This window comes from Mercenaria mercenaria, chromosome 2, assembly GCF_021730395.1.
Source record: "Mercenaria mercenaria strain notata chromosome 2, MADL_Memer_1, whole genome shotgun sequence".
Lineage (NCBI taxonomy): Eukaryota > Metazoa > Mollusca > Bivalvia > Venerida > Veneridae > Mercenaria > Mercenaria mercenaria.
Genome location: NC_069362.1, coordinates 108,872,427 through 108,878,604, shown reverse-complemented (window position 1 = coordinate 108,878,604; position 6,178 = coordinate 108,872,427).

Below are 6,178 nucleotides of genomic sequence, written 5' to 3'. Positions count from 1 at the left end.
TGTCCTGGAATGTGTCAGAACATCCACAAAATCTCATAGGCTAGGTTTGTTCCTTTACCCTACCGGGCTCGGGCACCAACCAGTCCCTCGGGATTTTGCAGGTATTATTTATACCACGAAAAACATGCATTATTCCTGTATTCGTAGACATAGTACTTTCCCCCGAGCGACATCATACTGTGTCTATGTTTCACAACATATTCGTTTTGCAAGAGTTTGCTCAATGTTAGAGGATTTTAATGACAGAAATCTTCATATCACCAAAAAGTTATTACATCGTTATCATAAACTACGGAAAGCTTTCACCAAATTTTACTACAGTTCATTCGACATTTTATAGAAATATAACAGAAGCCGTAAAACACTTTTAAAACATGGTCTTACACACCCGGTATAGTATGGAGATGTAGTTTATAGAATTCGGAAAATTAAACATAATGCTTATCTTAATCAAATAGAGACATTTTTTCTTCTTCTTCAAATCCTACTTATAATTTAGTAAAAAGAGATGTACTAATATATACTAGAAAATTGGCATTGGAAAACCCTGACTTTACGAACACATGGTTCACTAGTAAACCTCTTGGCCAGAGACAGTTCTCAAGTTTCATGTCTGATATTTGTGATTTATTCCCCACTTGGTCAGTATTTTGTTTTGTCTTGGGTAGGGGTGTAACGATACATTGAAATATCGATGCATTGCAATCGTGAGTGTCCTGATAGTATGCATCGATAGAATAGTCACGATCCAAAAAAAATCGCCGATAGTTCATTCAACAATCGGTAGTTTCGATTGTTTTGAAATTTTAGTAAATACAAAAATGTTTAAATAACCTGTTAATCTTAAATGACAAAAAGTTCTATGGACATGGAAAAAGTAGGCTACTCGTATGATATAGCCAACTTTTCGGTAGAGCACTTCATTTAGTACTGGTACACCTTAGTGAAATTAGTCTGATCCGTCAGTTTTCGTCTTTTTCAATGCGTTGGGTTATTAAACACGTTGACATTCGCAACAAAATGGCCAGTTCGATGAGTATACCTTGCATAGGTTTTTTGTTTTACCTATTGTTTCAAAGCCAAGGAAGGCAAGAAATAGAAAAAAAATGTTAAAAATATTCAATGTTAGATTTATTTCTGTGCGTTTCAGTTATACAAACATTTCAATGTGTATTAACAGCAATTATAAACAGTGCTCGAAAGGGAAGTATGTTAAACGAAGGAAGTGTCGGAAGTTATAAAAAGAGTTTAACTACGGTGGCACAGTTTTGCCATAGATGTTTTAATATTTATACACGTATTTAACACATGCACATGTATTAGTCCATGTATCGCAATAGTAACCTGCAATAGAATAGATCGCATCTGGAACAACTGATACGTTCCTGATCGCATTAAGTTTTTCAGCAATACTGTATCAATAGTATTAATAGTCAAAATTTGCCTCAATAGTCACCCCTAGTCTTTGGGGTATATTTGTTCTCTTTGATTTTTTCAATTTCTCCTGGTGACAAGTTTTGAAATCTGAGAGGAGCAGCAGTTTGTGTTACATGTATAGATTTAGCTTCAACATATAACATTTTCTAGTTGTTCTGCATCCCCACCTCTCAAAAAAAGGACTTCACTTTCACTTTCATCTTTGGTGACAGCTGTAGACTCCAGGTTGTTAGTGGTTTCACTTTCAGTTTTAGTTTTACTTTCGATTTCAAGTTCATCATCGAAGGGCCTGAATTTCCTCGTGAATTTCTTCTTGACTACTTTCATTTGGCTCATACAAAGTGCCAAATAATTGCTTAAACAAAACAAAATCTGATTGTTGTTGTTGTGCAGACGAAGTTTACAGAACGTTAGATGCGGCAGTAATTATCTATGTTTATATAAATGTTTAATAAAAGATTAAAAGGGAGTAAATAAAAACAAATAATTCTTATTATATTTGTTCCATGATTTATGGTCAGAAAATGTACTAAATCGGCGAATTGAAACTGAAAGTGCGTGACCCAGAAACGAAAAAAAAAGTCCGTAGAAATATGAATATTAATTAGATCTAATGAATACGTGATGACTTCATTGAGAAATGAAAGTTGGTCACGTGTGCTGAAGCAGCCAATCAGAAACGCGCAAATCTATGAATTAAGTAATAGTTGTTATTATAAGAAAATACAGATACAATGTGAAAATCGTTAGGCACAGTGCATGTTTGGTGATTGACCTTTCTACAGTTAGTCGCTACGCTTTCCTATTTGATGGTGCGATGACTAATAAAGTGTAAGAATCATTGATGCTTTTCTCCTAAATCCTATAAAAAACGGACGATGGGAGTGGCATTTTGTCTTACAGCTTGCTTAGTCGTGCCCCAAAAAGCTGGTTCTTTGTGCTCTGACTTCGGACAAATTGTTGAGTACAATGGTGTCATTATGCCTTAGATTGACCCTATTTTTGTTATTTACTTTATATGATCTGGTCTTTTGTCACTAATGTTAGAGTCTTTCTTAACGGGGAGTGATTTTATTTATACCGCCCTGTCTAACTTGTTGGAAATACGGTAAAAGCGAAGTTGGCATGCCCTAAACGCGTTAAAACCCCCAGTTTCCTTTATGTATAGTTACCCTCTACTACATATCGCCTCCTCCTTCTCCCTTGCATTAACACTTCTTTACATTTGCACCCCCTTTTCTTTTACTATGAGTGAGTTATCGTGCCCACTATAATTTTTGCCGCCTTGGGTGCCACTGTTGTTTTTTTTCCCTCTTTTTGTGTATATATATCTTTGGTGGGGTGTTGTCTTTTTGTTTATCTGTGTATGTTAGTTATGTGTGTATGCGAGGGTTTGTCTGCGCACCATAAACCGGTTTAAGCTCCCCAGTGGTGTTTTTGCCACTGACCGTTCCAAGGCGGTGCCCCACTGTGTTCCTTTGTTTGTTCGTTTTGTCCTCTTGTGTAGGCTTTGTGTGTGTGTGTGTGTGTGTGTGTGTGTGTGTGTGTGTGTGTTCCTTTGTTCGTTTTGTCCTCGTGTGTTGGCTTTGTGTGTGTGCACGTGTATGTGTGTGTGTTTGTGGTGTGCACGTCTGCGTGCTGTAGGTTTCGTTTTGGGGAGGCTGCGATTTTGGTACGTGGCATTCCCTGTTTGATATTTGTCTTTGTTTTTGTGTAAGTGCTTGTCTGCAGTTGTGGTTTACGGTGTAGGGAGACTGCGTTTTAGGAATGTGGCGTTCCCTGAATAATATTCATCCTTCCCTTTTCCACTTTCCCCCAACACCCGACCCTTTTATCACCATCACTTGCCTTAAAGATATCTGGTTATCCTGTATGGCTATTTGGAGACTTTAACCTCCTTGACATTGATTGGGTAAATGAGTCACCTAAACAAACTTGTACAAATAGATCCTTTTATGAAGAATTTATGGAAAAGTCTTCCCACTACAATCTTGAGCAAATAGTTCAGATCCCAACTAGGCTGTCCAATACCCTAGATCTCTTTTTCACAAACCACCCATCCCATGTCCATCTTGTTAAATCCCTACTGAGTCTAGCCACCTCAGATCATGACATAATATTCCATGAACTGAAACTTAATAAGTGCCGCCCAACCCAAACTAGACGCCCAATTAATCTCTACAAGAAAGCTAATTGGGAAGGGCTAAATTCAGACATGAAGGTTTTCGGTGATAGCTTTCTTGCCGAAAACCATTCAGTGGAACTCGTTCAAGAACTGCCTTAGTGGGTCCCAGTCAAAACACATCCCATCCAAAATGTCAAAACCCCGTGCCGACTTGCCATGGTTAACTCCTAGAATTATTAGGCTTATACACAAGCGTGATAAGCTATACCAGAAACTGCACAAATCTCCCAACCCGGCCCCGTCAACAGAGATTCATATCCCTTAAGTCTTCTATCTAGAAGCAAATTAGAGCCTAATACTGGTCATATATGGAAAGTATCATATTTGATCATGATTCACAACAAAAAAATGTAAGCAGAGTAAGATAAAGGTTACCAAAGAAGGTGTGGAAAAACTGCTCCATGGCCTATCCCCACATAAAACCTAAGGACCTGACGAATTATCCCCACGCATCCTGAAAGAACTCCACCATGAAATTGCTCCAGTACTTGTCCATATATGTTATCTCCTGAATCTCGCCTTCGTTTTGTCCTGATGTGTAAGCTTTGAGTGTGCGTGTGTGTGTGTGTGTGTGTGTGTGTGTGTGTGGTGCACGCGTTTGCGTGCTGGGGGGTTCGTTTTGAGGAGGCTGCGCTTTTGGTGCGTGGCATTCCCTGTTTGATATTTTTCTTTGTTTTTTTTTAACCCAGTAACTGGAATAACCAATTGTAGCTCCCGTATTTAAAAATAGATCCAATTGTCTTAACTTGCATTGCTTCTAGATTCCTTAAACATATGTATTGTTGTTGCCAATCTTATGACTTATTTTGATAAGCATAAGCTACTTAGCCAGTTCAAACCAGGCTTTAGGTCAGGTCGCTGTTGTGAGGCTCAGTTATTAATTTTACACAGGAACTTTACAATAACACTGAACAGGGTCAACAAACAGATGTTGTTGTCATGGACTTCTCCAATGCATTTGATAAGGCCGATCTTATTAGGTTAATTTATAAGCTACAACGCCTTGGAGTCAACCCACAAGTCACCACATAGGTCAAATCCTTCCTGTCAAACCGATCCCAGAAAGTCGCTGTTGATTGTCATTTTTCCAGTGAACTTCCTATATTGTCAGGGGTTTCCCAGGGGTCTGTTCTTGGACCTTGTCTTTTTTTTATTGCATATATTAATGACTTACCAGACTCAGTCAAATGTAATGCAAGAATGTTTGCAAATGATACCATAATATACCTTTCCATCAACTCCATTTCAGATAGTTCAATCCTGACAAATGTGAAATTCTTAGAATCTTTAGAAAGAAAAATCATGTAGTTTACGCCTACAGTATTCATAACATAGAGCTAAAACATATGAGGCAGCTAAATACTTAGGCATAACCTCCAAAGATTTAAACTGGTATAAACACATTGACAATATTACTTCCAAAGCAACTTCCAATCTTCGCTTCATACAACGAAATGTCAAAACTGACAATAAAAAGGTTAAAATTGCTACCTATGTTCGTCCACAATTGGAGTACTGTTCAAGCGTCTGGCATCCATGGCAAAAAAACTCACATGCAAGTAAAGTCGAAAATGTTCTAAGGTCACCTGCCAGGTACGTCACGTACGACTACAGTTACACCAGTAGCGATACCCACATGTTGAACACCTTAAAATGGAATGCACTCCAATGCAGAAGGTCATTCAACTTATTAGTAATGTTTTACAAGTAATGGCCTAGACAGTTGCAGTCGACCAATCTGATCTTATCCCCACTAGAAAACGAAATTACTTAATCCCCCGGTCTCACACTCAGTACTTTTACCCCTTAACCCCCCCCCCCCCCCCCCCTACACACACACACACACACACACACTCCCTTTTTCTGTGTTTTGCATATAATTAAAATGTACTTGTTGTTGGATTTTTGAAGCAACCCGTCTACAATATTATTCCGTCACAGCTTCCTTTTATTGTGGGCAAAGTTTGTGATGCATGGTTCTATGGCTGTGTTTACCTTAGCTTATTACATCTTTTTGAAATTATTAAATATGTTTATCATAATACTGCAATCTTTTACAGAACGTGGTTGTAGAAATCTTTTATTTATAGAAGAAGGCGAATTCTTGTTTCATTATCATGATGAAGGATTTTCTAACATTCTGAACCAAACACTCTAGTGGAGAACTTCAACTTTGCTATCATTGAACTCTTCAGCAAGATGAATTACCATTTCCAGTCCTGGTGTGTATTAACAAACAGCGCACTCTTGAAATTATAATGCCCGACGTATAACTGTTTATCGTGTTATGTATAAATAGTGTTAAAACACGGTTTTGCTATAAATTATTTCTTAAATAAACATGTAATCAACAGACAACATGAGCTACGTGGTCAACACGTACCTCCCCCAACACAAACACCAAAGCTGATGTCTAAAAACAATCAAAGAGCTATAAAAATAATTTTATACTTCCTTGAAACAATACAGCTCTAGCTAAAGCTTGTAAAAATAAGATAGTACTATTTATTACATATTTTTATTGAAATTTCGTATTAACTTTTACAAAAGTAAAAT